This window comes from Pinus tabuliformis, chromosome 2_2 (genome assembly GCF_031772625.1).
Source record: "Pinus tabuliformis cultivar Carrire ecotype Pingquan chromosome 2_2, CPIR1, whole genome shotgun sequence".
Taxonomy (NCBI): domain Eukaryota; kingdom Viridiplantae; phylum Streptophyta; class Pinopsida; order Pinales; family Pinaceae; genus Pinus; species Pinus tabuliformis.
In genome coordinates, this window is record NC_142300.1 from 10,797,630 (window position 1) to 10,815,050 (window position 17,421).

The window sequence follows — 17,421 nt, forward strand, 5'->3', positions numbered from 1 at the left end:
TGCAGAATTGAGGTGAGGTTTAGGAGACCTATAGGGAATGGATCAGATGGAGGGTGTGATTGTTGGTAAGCTGGTCTACTGCTGGAATAGATCTGCTGCATAGAAACTGACAGTCAACCAAGAAAATCAAGAAACCAATGAAATGAGTGCATCCTAGGAAAAACAGAGTTTTGCATTAAAATGGCCTAAACTATGATGTATAGAAGGAAATACTGGTAAATGTTGTAATAAAGGAAAGCATGCCAAAGGACTATTGCAAATCAGGAAATGAACATGATAAAGAAGATCTAAAACAAAACAAAACTGGACTATCAACCTACTAGAGAGCTGCAAACACTAGAAGTCCTAGGAATGAGGAAAATCTGTGTTTTTGGGGCAGCAAGAGAGTCTTTGCCCCAAATCATGGTCCCAAAGGGAGGAAGAGAGGACAAGGCACTATTGCTAGCCTTTTGAATCTTCTCGGATCACTGATTAACCTACTACAGAAAGCGTAAATGGAAGCAAGCTACTAAATCAAAAGCAACCTATTCTTAACCATAAGAGAAATATATCTAATAGAAAACTAATCTACAAACCGAAGTAAAGCATACAAATACAAGTAAAGAGAAGTTTGGCTGCTTGTATTGGACCCTAACACAAGAGCTTTAGCCCTCTGAGGTAACTCAGTGCTAGCTCAAGAAGGATTCCATCTTCATTATCAAAAAATAACAAGATTACATAAACTGTCATAAAATAGTGAGCTCGAAATTTGAGCAGAGTTTACACAAGCAAAAAAAAAAAAAAATTGACCCTGATGAGGCCCTAGGCCTCTCTACTTATACATCTAAATCTACCAACAACTTCCTTAAAATCAGGGAGGCTTGGCTTCCAAAACTCGAGATAGCTATCAATCATCTTCCACTTGCTCGGTTTCCTTCTAGTGCATGATTCGGCTGCTTGTACTCCGAGCTAAATGAAGGGGAATTCGAAGTGAGGAGAAATAAATGAGGGGGATTCCCTCCTATAAGTCCTCTTCTCTGTCTACTCTGAGTTATTGTTGCAGTTTGACCACTAGATCCTTGACTTTGACCTTGAAATCCATCAATAATCTGTGTTAAATACATGTTAGACCACATGGCATAATAACTAACTCAACTCACCCTATAAGCATAACTATAATCGGAAAGTCATACAATAAGCTTAGAGAATGATTGATTTGACTAGGTTAGGAGGTAAAATGAGCCCATATAATTAACCATTTATGAGGCTCATCAGATTTGTAGTATCACTCACTTTGTATACTTGAAAGACTTCCCTTCATCTCTTATTATTTGATATTATACTGAACATTGTTAATTGTCGAATTATGTTGTAAACAGGTGCATTTTTTGTTGAACCGACACCTAAGATTGAGTAAAATGGCTCAAATTAAAAATGTATTAGATATATTAAACAATCTCGTTAGTTCCATTATTAATGAAACTGTAAATTTCAGAAAAGTAAATCTTGTTGATATCAAAATCCATTTACATGATGCATTGGAGATAGTTGAATTTTTCCAGATTGAGTCTCAAGTACAGGGAGAAGATCTTCATTCCAAATAGTAGTCGAAGAGTAATGAATCCACTTCAGGAGTAGATTTGAATGCAACAAAAAATCGTGTTGAGGAAAGGGTATGCAAGAGTCATTTGTATGGATATGTGAAGCTTGTATTTACAATACCCTTTATAAGACCATGGGAAGAAATTGTTCACAATAACAACAGAACTAGTTGGGGATATAACAAGGATATCTTGGAAGTATCTTTTCATATGCCTGATTTTTCTAAACCTATACAACTTTGTACTGTTGGATTTCTGGATGGTGTTGTTCTAGAACAAATTGATCAATGTCAACATTGTGATAAAGTTAGACATTGGAAAGATCATTGTTTTGATCTTCACCCATGTGAGCATTGTGGAAATCACAATCATTGTTCAACAGGTGTTCTAGAAAGAAGACTATTACAAGAGAGAAACTAAATTTTGGATGGATTGCTTCTTGGGATTAGTATAAAGCAGTGTTGACAGGCTGGAATCTTCCGCCAATGGCAAGTGGGACCTCTCTGTTGTAGGTTCCCAACTAGAGCCTGCACCGTTTATGATAGGGGTCCCTTCCGATATGTAGGCCCGACTGTTGTTCAGTTTTTTTGAGCTTGCATCGGACCGAGGCGAAATATGAACTCAATTGAAAGCATGTGCCTCAATAAATACAAGGAAATAATTGACAAAAATCTTATGCCAGATAAACCATGAATAGCCAGACTATAAACAACATAAATATTACGTAAAGTTGCTGATAGCAGGCTTCAAATAAGACTCATGTTCACCAGCATAAAATGCTTAATAATTGTAAATAAGTTCACAACTATCAAACATTTATAAGCGTAAACAAAGGTGCAGTCAAAACGGATTATACCAATACCAAAGAAATAGTTCACCAGCATGAGCATAGAGTTAGTGAATCAAATACCATTCATACGAAGCAACACAAAGTTTGGAGTATGAGACAGTATATGAGGGAACCTCACATCAAAGAGCTTTGAGGAACATCCAATCCATAAAGTGAAGAAAATACTCATGGCATTAGAACATAAAAGATTTGAAGAATACAATAGTGGAAACGTACAATCACTCCTACATAAATTAGAAGAACATAAATTCTCTTAAGCAATGTATATATCTCCAAAAGAGTCCTCAGCAAAAGGTCCTTACAAATGAGGCATGAGGGTATATTTATAGGGTAAGAGTGACTCTTGGCCTACCCTTGACTCTTGAACTTCCTCATGACCTTTCATCTACCTGATGAATTTTGGTATTCCACATGACCTTTCATATTCACAAAAATGAATTTTGGTATTCTACATGACCTTTCATATTCACAAAGTGTTTTATGCTACTGTAGAAGATATGTCACAAAAAATAGCTATCAATCTAATTCACTAATTTAATAATGGAAAGTTCTGGAATGTGAAGCCTGAGTTGTTCCATCAAATATGTGTGCCATAGGTTGTATTTCACTACAATGGGAGTGATCTGTGGCTAGTCTTCGTCATGTTGATGCAGGAACTCGAATGCATCGGGATGAGGGTGGTCCTTCTGGCATGCACATGATTTTTCAAGGTTACCAGTTTGGTGTAAAGCCTCACTGGTTCTACCACATAACGTGTGATATTTTCTCTAGTGATCGGCATGCATTTCGTATGGGCTGCTTGTTTATATGTCTCTACGAATGCATGTACTTCCTTGGAGATCTCATCCTACTTCCTTACCTATCTGACTTCCCTTATCGAGGGAACCCCATGTAGTTGGATCACTGATTCCAAGCTGCTGAACAGATGCATGTAGGATGTTAGTACCCTCTCCACATTTTTTGTCAGTTTGTCTTTAGATTGAATTTTGATGTGGAGTTGGACCTTAGTATTATGCATGGTGATTCAATCCTTCTTAGGGACCACTGCCGATGCTCCTATGTACTTGACAGACCATTCGTGTATCCTATCCAAAGAATTCAAGCCTCCTTAAGCATGGAAACTATTTCTTTTGTGTGGACTTGGATGGCCATGATGGGGGCTACTGTGTGGTGCAGTTTAGACATCTCCTCATAGACAACTTCCATGACCTCCCCCAGAGTCTTCGTTTCTGCTTCAATTGCTACTTGGAATTATGCTATGCTTGTGTGTCTTAAACGGAGCACCATGTTCACTTCCTCCATCTTCCTATTCTCATGTTCCACCATGGTGGCCCTTTTTTGGATGCGTAAAGTCTGTTATGCAAATCCGCAATATATTTTCTCTTCCAGGCCACATTGTGTTCTGGGGCGGCAACGAAAGTTGTCCCGGCCGAGGAAATCATTTGATGGTTTGTTGTAATGTTAGGCATAATATCCTTGGTCGTGGATACTGTTAAAGGCTCGGCTAGATTGCTGCTGCAATATTTCTTACCTTCTTGTACAATATTGAGGTTTATTTCATCTAAAGTTTAGTGAGATCTAGGACCTCCTCGTCTTGATCCTCCAAGATACCTAGTTCTTGGAGGGGAAGGTGTCCGTTAGCGAGGGGAATAGTAGGAGGTATGTCTAATGGAGGAAGCTCACTTTGTCCCATGCTGAGGTCAACTATTTTTCTAGTCTCCCCTTGTTCACTTTCCCCGACATCCTTATCCTTATTCCTCCTAAGGTTTTCTTCATGTTGCCTTTTTTCTTCCTTTGGTAGTACTCTTTTCCTCTCGAGCTCATCTTCCATATTTTTTATCTCTTGTTCTAACCTCTTGTTCTCATCTTGCCTTCTCTTCTGGGCTTCTTCCTCCTGTTTTTTCTTCTCTTCCTCTTCCTGCGCTCTTCTTTCTTCTTCATGCTTTCTCTTCTTTGCCTCTTCTCACGCTCTCCTTTCTTCTTCCTATTACTTTTCCCGCAACTGTTTCTCCTTTTCTTGCTCTTCCTGCCTTATCTTTTTCTCACTTTGGCCCTGGTTACTGGAATCTTGAGGTTGTTTTCTCTCTAGCTCCCTTTGCCTTTTAAGCTCTCACTTCCTCCTTGCCAAGTTGGCATTCCTTTGTTCCAGCGTAGCATCTTCCTCCTCGTGGTCGCTCACGGTGTCTTCTACCTCTTTTCCTTTTCACTCCTCAAATTCCTCGGTGCCATTTGGTGCCTTGTGCTGCTTTTTATTTATGGTGGAAGCTCTTTCTTTGAGGCTCATGTCTTCCTGGGAATCTTCCTAGAGCTCATCTTTTATAGCCCACTACTCTCTTGGGCTGAGTTCCCTTGTAGCGTTATACTAGTTTTTAATCCCATATTTGATATTTTCTTTGGTATGAGAATAAGACCAACTGAATTTTTCCTTTTTGCAATGGGTGGCCACGATTTTCTCAGTATCATAAGTTCGGTAGTTAAGGGTCACAAAGTGGCTTCCCTTCAATGCCTTAGCCTCTGCCACTACCTGTTTGAAATTTTCTACCACTTATGCTCTGATGGTGAGAGGGAAGGTAAGCTAGGGTTTCTTTTTGCCTTTGTTCAATATCTTTGAAAAACCTTTCATCATTTGGTAGCAAACCCCTCGCGGGAGTGTCTTGTTTGTGACAAACTTGGGTAGGGAATGCGGAGGCTTATGCGTACTGAACACTCTAATGAATATTCCTTCTTCAATGGGAAACCAGTGCACTACCTTGACGCCTGTATTCATAGCCCTCATGGACATGCATGGTGGTTTGTCCCCAAATAGTAGCTAGTACAATGGGTTGATGATAGTTTCAAAGATTATATCTAGCATGCCTTTCTAACCTGTGTCCCAAAAAAATTTGTAATGGATTTGCACGGGGCTAGCTGCTGATGGGTCCTAGTTGCAGCTCCAAAACTGGAAGTAGCATCTCGAGCAGACAACGTCGAAGAGGTATGAAGACATATAGAATTTTTGAGGTTGTTCCAGTTGTGGGAGCTTGGAAGCAACTATGTTCATTTTCAAGGATGAGGAGAGGATGATTTCCCAATTAAAAATGGTTCCTCGGGTGGCAACAACATACATGAGGGGGACCTAGGTTCCGTAAAAAACATCGCAGTCTAGCTTTCCATACAACCGACACATCATTGCGTCAATTAACTGATACACTTTATGCAATCCGTTTGTCTTGTAAGCCTGATCTATTTTGACCTGGAAATTTGACGGGTCTTGCCACCATTCCCTTAGGATGTCCTTTACTGGAGTCACGAACTCAGCGAGCCACCTGGTATTAAAAACCTCTTGTTTCTCAAGGAGTGTAGTAGGCGCTGATATCTACTAGGGAGATAGCGGCTATGGGTGCCCCATCATGGCCCCTGATCGTCTAGGACTCTGTGTCTGTGCATTACGAGATCCATTCAATAGTTTCTAAGCATAGGAAGACTGGGGGGTGTGCCGCTACCTTGTGTAACCTCGACCTTTTGACGTTTAGGTATGCTTGAAAATCCTCGTAGGATTCTAGAATGTCTGATTTCATAAAATCCTCGTAAATGTTGTACCAAGAGAGCCTTTTGGTTTTGCCGATGTTGCAGGCAATGTCCCCGAAGATGGGTGGCTCCTCGTCTTGGTCGGCCTCCCACGACTCACTTGTCCAGCCCCCATGAGTAGCCTTAAGGATAAGGGGAGCCATTTCATCTTCAAAGGAAGAGATGGATATGCACTCTAGATCTACGTCACCTGGCATTTCAAAGACATAGTCCCATGATGAGAGAGATGACATGAAAATCAATTAAAAGTGAAAAATAAAAGGGTTTCAGTCGGTGGAAGGAGAGTCATAGGGAAGGCAAGTCACAAGGTCATAGGTATAGAAATGAGACTAAATGACTTGTTGCATAGGTCGCAGCTTGATAGGAGTTGCAAAGTCACAGGTCGGGTAGACAGGTTGAAAGTCAGAAGTCACAAGACGATGGGGGTCGCAAGGTTGCAAGCTCGGGGGAAAAGGGATATTGCGGCCTCAAGACGCACGACTTAGGCTTTGGAAGGATCAGGGAAGACATTGAGTGGCCTTAGGAGGGCATGGTCTCATCCAGACAAGTAAATTCAGGCTTACTGGTGAAAACAAGAAGGTCAAAGTCGAGAAAATACCGATGTCTGGGTCGAGGAAGAGAGAAAGTAGCCAGTGCAATTGCTTTAGGAAAATGATGTGGAAAAGCTAAGTAAAATAAGTTAATACCCTAGGGTGAGGGCATGCCAGAGGTCGGAGTATGTAGATAGAGACACCTGGGAGATACTCGTGATTTCTAGGGAGGTGAATGATTACTTACCCAAAGAAAGATGCACGTGTACCCAAGTCACAGACTTTCCTAGCTCTCCGTGCGACCAAAGGAGCAGTTACAAATGAAGTGGGGCGACCTTCCATATATAATTTTGGTCACATGTGCGAGGTCATATGGGTATGACATGCAACTTTGTGACCTATGCGACCTTGCGACTCAGCAAGTCGCAAAGTCACAAGGATCGCATAGTCACATCCATGTATGAGAGGGAACGGTGTGACCTTGTGACGGGGGGTCGCAAAGTCGCAAGGGTCACATAGTCACACCCATGTGTGCATGAGGATAGCATGACCTCATGACCTATGCGACTTCTGTGACTCAGATGGTCATAAGGTCGCAAGGGTCACAAGGAGGTACGAGAAGGAAGATGCAACCCTGCGACCTGTGAGTCGCAATGGTTGCATAAGTTGCAATGGTTGCTAGGTTTAACTTTAGTCACATTCCGACACAGTGACCGACCGACCTAGGAAGGAACTAGTGACTTAGCTTTACTTAGCAGAAGACTTAGAATTTTTGAAGATTGTTTGAGATTGATGAATTCTTTGAGTAGATCCTAGCGGTGTCAGTGGCTCTGCTTGATACAGGGCCTCTGAAAATTTTAGGGTTCCAGGATTTTTGAAGGGGTTGTTGTAGCAACTACAACAATTTGTGATTCCCTGGGAGACTCTAGGATCTTTGACGCCTTCTGGCCTAGCTTAAGTGGACTTGAATAGGTATTGCTTCATGGAGCTATGGGTCCCTCTGATGGTGTTTAGGCCTCCCCTTCGAACTTGGTTGTCTGTCCCATCTTGCATAACATGGTTTTTAATGCATGAGATAGGGTGCTGCCTCCCGCTATCTTGGGAAAGAAAAGGGATGATGAAGCTACACTATGAGATTTGGAGTTTTCTCGATATAGTGGTCATGGTACTCTAGCATTGCTCCATTGCCAACAAACCTAAACAATACCCTGGCGGAGTCACTACCTAGAAATTGTAAACGTTGCTCCACTGCCAGCGAGCCTAGTCAGTACCCCGTAGAGTCATTGCATCACCTCTTTTTGCAGGAAGCCTTTCTCAGTCCTTTAGCCCTTATTATGAATGGATGGAGGTGCTCATTGGCACTTATTTGTCTGTGCTTATATGCACTTATTTGATGGTGGCTTAAAGCCTAGGCAGATGAGGGATCCCAAATTATTTGACTTGCAAAGAGGTTGTTTCTGGTTTTTCAGAGACCTTATTGTTTTCCCAAGATATATGTATGCTCAAAAAATGGTTTCTTCAGTTTCCCTTTCATTCCCAGAACCACAGGTGAGCTAGAACAATTCAAAACTTATCATCCATGTAAGCAGGTGGGTCAGACCGATGTGAGTAGGAAAGGAGGCTGTGTGTACCATCGAGTTCCCCACTATCACCAATCCGACACACTAGATTTTTTTCTATGACTTAAGTCTTGGTCAGTAAATGGTTCCAGAGAGCATCCGCGGGAGCCAATGTGCAAGGCCATTCTAACCTCTACTTGCCACCTCAAATTTATTTCGAAAGATGACAACAAAAGAAATAACAAACTATACTGACAGCAAATAATAACTATCTAAGAAATAAAAGGAAACTATGGTACAAGGTGGGGCCAACAACTTTGGGGTTGCTAGGTGAAGTAGAATTTAAGGTCATGGTCATTCACGGGGTGGGGTTCCACTCACCCTCCCAGGGTTTGTGATTTGAAGGCATGATGGCCAATGTTTTCTATGATTTGGAAAGGGCCTGTCCACAAAGCTTGGAACTTTTTGTGCTTTCCCTTATCCTCATGGGCCCGATCCCATTTAAGCACTAGATCACCCAAATCAAACTCATGGGACCTTGCAGATTTCTTATCAAACCATCTCTTGATCTTGGCTTGATCGATGGCAAATTTTTCCTTAGTTTTCAGTCTTTCTTCTTCTAATCTTACCAAGGTATCAATTTGGCTTTGAATGGAGGGGCACGGGGAGCCTTGCGACTCTTGAGCTAGTCTAAGGGTAGGGAGGTACTGGTTGGGTGGTAAGATGACTTCTTTCTCGTAAACTAGGAAGTAGGGAGATGTGTCGATTGAGGTTTTGGGAGTGATCCGATCAACCCATAGGGTGTCACTGAGGGCATTGTGTTAATTCCTTTGTTGTGAAAGCAGGGTTTTCTTGATGATACAAATGAGGATTTTCTTGGATGATTCTACTAGGCCATTTCCTTGAGGGTAATAGTTGGCCTAATGTTTCAACACGATACTATTTTCTAAAGCAGAATCATCTAATCTTAAAGAAAAAAATTATGTTGCGTTATCAAAGACAAGAGATGTTGGAACATTGAACTTGGCTATGATGTACTTCTTAATGAAGGATATTACCTCATCATCGTTCAACTTCCACAATGGGATGGCCTCTACCCACTAGGTGAAATAGTCGGTAGCCGTGAGTATATACTTATGTTGTTTTGATGAGTTTGGCACGATCTCACCTATGACATCCAACCCCCATTGCTGAAAAGGTTCCTCAACTACTATGGGTTGGAGTGGGGCAGATGATCTCGCTTTCCTACCTGCATGTTTCTGGCAGATGGGACACTTCTGAGCATAGGCATGAGTTTCTTTGAAAAGTGTAGGCCAGTAGAAACCTGCCCGCATGATCTTGTGAGCTGTGGTGTCGCCTGCATAGTGGCCTCCTGCAAGTCCATCATGTAGATATTTTAGTACTCATTGAGCCTCATCATATTCTAAACATCTTAGCAATATGCCGAGGTGGTGCTTCCTGAAAAGGTTTCCTTGAACCATTTGATATGAGGTAGCTTTAAGCCTGATGACTCTCTTCTGTTTGGCTGACATAGTCTCGGGTAGAGATCCCTGCACTAGGTACTGATTTAAATCAGAGTACCATGATGAGTCATGTGAGCTGAGGAGTTCATTTTGTTACATTTCGATTTCATGTTCCCAACCTTCTGTTTCCGGGGTTGTTTGATCAGACTCCATTTTTTGTTGATCAGCTGCCTCAATGGTTAGTTTACAGAGTCCATGTCCTTTCACAGTGTGGGAGGGCTTAAACTCCAAATCATATTCTTGGAGGGAGGTCATCCAGTTGGCTCTCCTCTCCCCCAACTCTTATTGTACGAAGAGGGATCTAACGGCTGGGTGTGGAACCATCACTGTGACACAATTTTTCAAGATGTATGGTCTGAAGTGTTTCACTGCTTTGTAGACTGCATATGCCTACTTATTGATGTCCGGGTAGTTTATTTCTGTGCCTTGGAGCCCTGTTCTCACAAAGGATATAGGACATTCATCATGATCGCATTCCTTTTGTGTGAGGACCGCAACCAATGATGAATATGAGGCAAAAGTGTATAAGATAAAGTCTTTACTGAAGTCTGGGTTGGAAAGTGAGGGAGCTTCCGGGATCGCTGTCTTAATACGATAAAAGGTTCCTTTTCCTATTGATTCCATTTGAATACTCCATATTTATTTATCATATTCTATAAAGGTTTGAAAATTTGCATGAAATCTGAAATAAATTTGCGAAGAAAATTAATTTTGTTGAGGAAATATTGCATACCTTTTCTGGTCCTCTGCAGAGAGATCTATGCAATAGCTTTAACACGGTCAGGATCTACAATGATTCCATTCTTGGTGATGATGTGACCAAGCAAGTTGCCTTCTGAAACTACGAATATGCTCTTCTTTGGGTTGAGGGAGATTCCATATTTCCGACATCTTTCGAAAATCTGCTTCAAATGGTGAAGGTGGTCCCCCATTTTCTTTGAAAAAATGGTGACATCGTCCAGGTAGACCACCATGCTCTGACCCATAAGACCTCAAAAGGCGATATCCATCACTCTCTGGAAGGTTGCCCTGAAATTTATCAGCCCGAACGGCATTCGGTGGAATGCGAATGTTCCCCACTTTGTTCAGAATGTTGTTTTGATCCGATCTAGCTCAGCTACCAGGACCTGATTGTAACTAGAGAAGCCATCTAACAGGGAGAAGACTTTAGACCCCGAGATGGTTTGGAGGATCTACTCCATGGAGGGGATCGGGTAGTTATCTTTATCTGATGCTCAGTTAAGGTTTTGGAAATCAACACATAGATGTATCTCCCTAGATTTCTTTTGAACTAGCACCAGATTAGATACCCATGTAGAGTGCCTGACCTTGAAGATTATGGATGCATCCAAAAATTTCTTGAGTTAATTTTGGATGAGGGGTTCTAAAGCAGGATGCACCTTCCTCAATTTTTGCTAAAACAGTTTGGCCCCTTCTTTCGTTGGGATGACATGCTGAATAATTCGAGTATCATACATTTTTAGGTCATCATATGTCCAAGAAAAAACATCGTGGTATCTTCTAAAAAGGTTGATGAATGCATGTCTTTCCTCTGGGGTGCACCCCAACCCCAAGTTAACATACTTGGGGTTAGATTTAGTCCCGAGGTTGATCTGCTTGTGCGAGAGAGTGGAACTATGAGTTTTGGTATTTGGGGGGCCTCTAAAATGATTCTGGAGGTCGAACAATTTCTCTAACATCACCACCCCCTTAGGTAAGGGGTTTCCTTTCCGCAAATCCGCTTCTTGTAGTGATCTCTCATGTTCCTCTTCATCAATAGCTGTGTCTTTGAACACTTCCGCATTTGTCATGAACTCCAGAATCTGTTGGTCATCATTGAAAATGCACAAGTTAGTTATGTTGTCGGGAACTGCTGGTTTATACATAATTTCAATAGAAAACCCATCTCTAAGGGGTGTGAATCTAGCTGCAGCATTAGCTAAAGTATCAGCAGCAACATTATTAAATCTAGGAACAGAAATGATATTGAAATCTTTAAATGAATTTATTAGATGCCATACCTCTTGCTAGTAATTCTTGAGGTGCGGGGACAAACAGTGAATGGTATTGCGTACCTGTCTCGTAATGATTTCAGAATCCCTGATTACCTTCAGACAATCTGCTTTTAGGTCGATGGCCTTTTTGAGGCCGAGGACCAATGCCTCATATTCTGTGGTGTTGTTGGTGCACTGGAACTCTAACCTACAGGAGATCAAGAATCTGTTCCCCTTGGGGTCTAGCAAGATGCACCCTGCCCCCACTCCATCGTGAGTTTTAGATCCGTTGTAACAAAACGTCCATGTCTCAGTACTAAGGGAAGGTAAACTTGACGTATGTAAATTTAAGGTGAAAACTTCACTATCAAGGCTTGGGGTTTGCATGGGAATTTCAACTTGGGTATCTGGGGGAACGGTTGATGTCTGAGGCTAATAGCACCCAAATAGGGACTCTAGGAGGCACACTCATAGCTCTTGTTGGGCATAGCTAATTGGCTCATTAGAGCCCTCCAGGTCAGTGATGGTTTGCTTCATACAAGGCTCACTATTGACCCTCATCTAGTTATTCCTTCCCTTGTAAGGTAGCCATAGGCGGGACTTGTCCATGGCGAGGTAGCCCTAAAGCTTACAGGACAAATCTTTGTTGAGAAGAAGGTCGTAGGCTTCCAGAATGTCTACAATGATTATTTCAATACACTAGTGAACTTGGGAATTAGAAGATAACCGAATGATGACATTATTTAATTCTCCCACAATCAAAACTTGAGAACTGTTGAGTTGGATGATTTTGGCATCGTTTTTTTCTGGTTGAATATTTAGATTCTTGCACACTGACCTAGGCATGATGTTGGTCAATGCGCTAGAATCGAGAAGGTAGTTCTGAACATTAAAATTGAACATCTCAATGGTTAAGAGGAAAGGAGGGGTTGAGCCTCTTGAGTTAGTGTTTGTGGCGTTCACTGTGGCTTGAAGGTTGACCATAGCCGGGGATTGGCCTATAGAGATCCCCTTGTTTGATGTGGAGGATTTTGATGGGGTGGGAGGAAAGGTGAAGGTTTTGGCAATTAACTCATGCTAACTCGTCAATTTGCATAACTCGTACAAAGAGATATTAGCTAGAGTTTTCTTCAAATCTTCGATGATATTGTAATCTAAATCTACAGATGAATATTCTTGTGCTAAGCATTGCATTGCCAATGTAGTTTTATCCATAACCCCTTTGGACAAATTTCTAGGTGTGGATGAGTCTCCTTTTGTACTGATTAGTGACTCGTTAGGGCCTAAATCATTCATCTCTCTAGGTGAAGAAGTGGATGGATGGCTAGTATTGGTGGGGGGTAGGATCCTTCGTAACAATTCTCTTTTCTTGTCTTCCAGAGTAGCATCCGGCACAATACCTTTACTCCTAAGGTTGTAACTTTTGGGGTGCTTGGGGTGAGCGTCTCCAATGATGACCTCTTGAGAAGTGAACACTTCCCCTCCATGAAAAACTTTGAAGGTTAACACAGCAGATGGAGTATCATCGCCGAGAGGGGAGTCGTCCTCTTCAGAATTGTTAGTTTCTTCTTCCCCCTCTGCGATGGCTTGATCTTCTAACAGCTAGGTGACTATGACAGTCATGTTATGGAGCCACTGTAGGCAGGTCTTCTTAGATGGGGAGGCCTGATGGAAAGTGCAGAAGTTATCTTTTCCTAGCTCCTCCATGTTGAATGTTGAGTTGGATGTTTGTGACACTTTAGTTTGTTAACTTTCGGGAAAAAGTGCTTAGCGGGTTTTGCTCCTCTGGAAGCATCACTGGTCCTTCTCTTTAGCTCAGACACTTCATTAGTTAATTGTTTTAGTGATTTGGCTAGTCCCTCGAATTGAAGGAATCTTTGTATTTATCTATGGTTTTACTTGATGAGTCCCGATTCTTCTTCCCGAAGGGCTTTGCATCTTCCTGGGAATCATGCTCTAAGGAAATAATAGAAAGAAGACTCTTTTCGACTTCGAGTGTAGTAGAAAAGTTCTCTACCAAGGTGATTTTTGCTTCGCATTTAATGAACATGCCAATATACCTCAGTAGGGCCTTGGTGTAATAATAAATCATGATGGAATCGTCAAGGGCTACATCCATAGGGAACTTAGTCAGAATGGTGGTGAAATGTTGATTGAAATCTTTCACCTTCTCTTTCTTATGACATTTCAGCGTGCTGAGCTCAATGAGGAGCATAGAAGGTGTCTTGTCTTTTGAGAATTTGTCCAGGAATGTTTTCCGAAACTCTTCCAAAGTGCGGATGGAGGCGATGGGTAACGACCGATACCAAGTGGCCACTTTATTTTCAAGGGTGTGTGGGAATAAATGGCATGCTACATCATCATACTGGACCTTCATCATCTGCAAAGCTAGGTAGAAATTGCTAATGTGGTCATCAGCTGAGGTCCCTTTCTTAGGGTCAAAATTTGGGAGGTGTTTCTCTGAATGGTGAGGCATGTCATGGAGTAGGCCTCTAAGGTTCAATGGGGATTGAGCCATCCAGGCCAGCGGTGGTGGGTGGATATTTCCTCTAGGGTTGAAAAGGAGGTGGCAGTCATTGTCTTTTGGTTCACTATCTGTGCTTGATCCCCCACTAGTGTGAGGGGGTTGCCTGCCTTCTCCTCGAGGCACTCTGAGGTGTCCTAGATCTCTAGTGTTTCTCACATTCCTGGTATTCCTCAGGTTTCTTAGGATATGCTAATTGTTGTAGAAGTTTATGCGGTCTCTAAGGTAATCCTCGGTTCCTTGTCCCAAGATCCCTTGAGTGCCCCCAGTGAGAGGTTGATTGTTAACAGGGGTCTCTTTGGTGATACGTCGATCGTTCCCCTACATCTCCTCTCGGTGTGACTGGTTATTTTCACTGGTGAACGTATTGATAGGGTCACATCCCTCATCTTTAGGTTGGATTTCCAACCCTTCGATAGATAGCCTCTCGACCACATCCGCATAGTCATTGAGCGCTAGGCTGATTAATTGCAAGATAGATTTAACAAGGACGCCTTGACACGTGTGGTGAAGCACGGAGGTGCATGTATTGGATAGGGAGTTAGTAGTCAGAATGCATTTGATACCCCTTGTGAACTTTTGAGTAATAGGGCACAGAGCTCTGAGTTGTTCACTAGTGACTTTGAACATTGCAAGTTCCTCACCTCCCGAAGCATCTTTGAGAGGGGGAAGTTGGGATTCTTCTTGAAGCAGCCTTGTGAAGGCTATCCCATAAGGGGGATTGTATGGTATCTCTGGGGGCATGGGAGGTTGTGGTTGGTTACTACCCTTATGGGAAATTTCGGTGTGAGGTCATGGATTAGTACTTTCCATGCCCTCCTTCTAGTGCCAAATCTGTTGACGGCTGGAATCTTCTGCCAACGGCAAGGGGGACATCCTCGGTGTAGGTTCCCAACTAGAGCCTGCAACGTTTGTGATAGGGGTCCCTTCCAGTATGTAGCCTCGGCTACTGTTCAGTTTTGTTGAGCCTCCTTCGGACGGAGGTGAAATATGAACTCAATTGAAATCATTTGCCTCAATAATTGACAAAAATCTTATGCCACATAAACCATGAATAGCCAGACTATAAACAACATAAATCTTACTTAAAGTTACTGATAGCAGGCTTCAATTAAGACTCATGTTCGCCAAGATAAAATGCTTAATAATTGTAAACTAGTTCACAACGATCAAACATTAATAAGCATAAACCAAGATGCAGTCAAAAAAGATTATACCAATACCAAAGAAATAGTTCACCAGCATGAGCATAGAGTTAGTGAATCAAATACCATTCATACGAAGCAACACAAAGTTTGGAGTATGAGACAACATATGAGGAAACCACACATCAAAGAGCTTTAAGGAGCATCCAATCCATCAAGTGAAGAAAATACTCATGGAATTAGAACATAAAATATCTCAGGAATCCAATAGTGGAAACGTACAATCATTCCTTGCATAAATTAGAAGAACATAAATTCTCTTAAGCAATGTATACATCTCCAAAAGAGTCCTCAACAAAAAGTCCTTACAAATGAGGCATGAGGGTACATTTCTAGGGTAAGAGTGACTCTTGGCTTACCCTTGACTCTTGAACTTCCTCATGACCTTTCATCTACCTCATGATTTTTCGTATTCCACATGACCTTTCATATTCACAAAATTGACTTTTGGTATTCTACATGACCTTTCATATTCACAAAGTGTTCTATGATACTGTAAAAGATACGTCACAAAAAATAGCTATCAATCTAATTCACTAATTTAATAATGGCAAGTTTTGGATTGTCAAGCCTAAGTTGTTCCATCAAATATGTGTGCCATAGGTTGTATTCTATTGCAATGGGAGTGATCTATGGATGGTCTTCGTCATGTCAGTGTAGGAACTTGAGTGCATCTGGGATGAGGGTGGTCCATTTGGCATGCACCTAATTGTTCAAGGTTACCAGTTTGGTGTAGAGCCTCACTAGTTCTACCACATAACGCGTGATATTTTCTCTGGTGATCGACATGTCTTTCATACTGGCTGCTTGTTTATATGTCTCTACGAATGCCTATACTTCCTTGGAGATCTCATCCTACTTCCGTACCTATCTAACTTCCCCTATCGATGGAACCCCATGTAGTTGAATCACTAATTCGAAGCTGTTCAACAAATGCATGTAGGATGCCAGTACCCTCTCCACATATTTAGTCAATTTGTCTTTAGACTAAATTTTGATGTGGAGTTGGACCTTAGTATTTTGCATGGTGATCCAATCCTTCTTAGGCACCACTTCCAATGCTCTTGGGTACTTGACGAACCATTCTTGTATCCTATCCAAAGAAGTCATAGCCTCCTTAAGCATGGCAACTCTTTCTTTTGTGTGGGCTTGGATGGTCACGATGGGGGCTACTACGTGGTGTAGTTTAGACATCTCCTTGTAGAAAACTGCCATGGCCTCCCCCAAAGTCTCTGTTTCTGCTTCAATTGCTGCTTGGAATTCCACTATGCTTATGTGTGCTAAATGAAGCACTACATTCCTTTCCTCCGTCTTCCTTTTCTCATGTTCTGCCATGGTGGCCCTATGTTCAGATGCATAAAGCCTGTTATGAGATCTAGGACCTCCTTGTCTTGATCCTCTTAGATACCCAGTTCTTGGAGGGGAAGGTGTCTACCAGTGAGGGGAGTAGTAGGAGATACGTCTAATGGAGGAAGCTCACTTTGTCCCATGCCCAGGTCAGCTGTTTTGCTAGTCTCCCCTTGTTCACTTTCCATGGCCTGCTTCTCCTAGTTCCTCCTAAGCTCTTCTTGTTGTTGCCTTTTTTCTTCCTCTGCTAGTGCTTGTTGCCTCTCTAGTTCATCTTCCATATTTTTCAGCTCTTGTTCTAACTTCTTGTTCTCCTCTCGCCTTCTCTTCTGGGCTTCTTCCTCCTGTTTTTTCTTATCTTCCTCTTCCTATGCTCTTCTTTCTTCTTCCTACTTTCTCTTCTCTGCCTCTTCTCGCTCTCTCCTTTCTTCTTCCTGTTGCTTTTCCCACAGTTGTTTCTCCTTTTCTTTCTCTTCCTGCCTTCTCTTTTTCTCGGTCTGGACTTGGTTGCTGGAATCTTGAGGTTGTTTGCTCTCTAGCTCCCTTTGCCTTTTAATCTCTCATTTCCTCCTTGCCAAGTTGGCGTTCCTTTGTTCTGACGTAGCATCTTCCTCGTCGTGGTCACTCATAATGTCTTCTACCACTTTTCCTTTTCACTTCTCAGATTCCCCAATGCCTTTTGGTTCCTCATGCTACTTTTTATTTATGGTGGAAGCTCTTTCTTTAGGGCTTATGTCTTCTT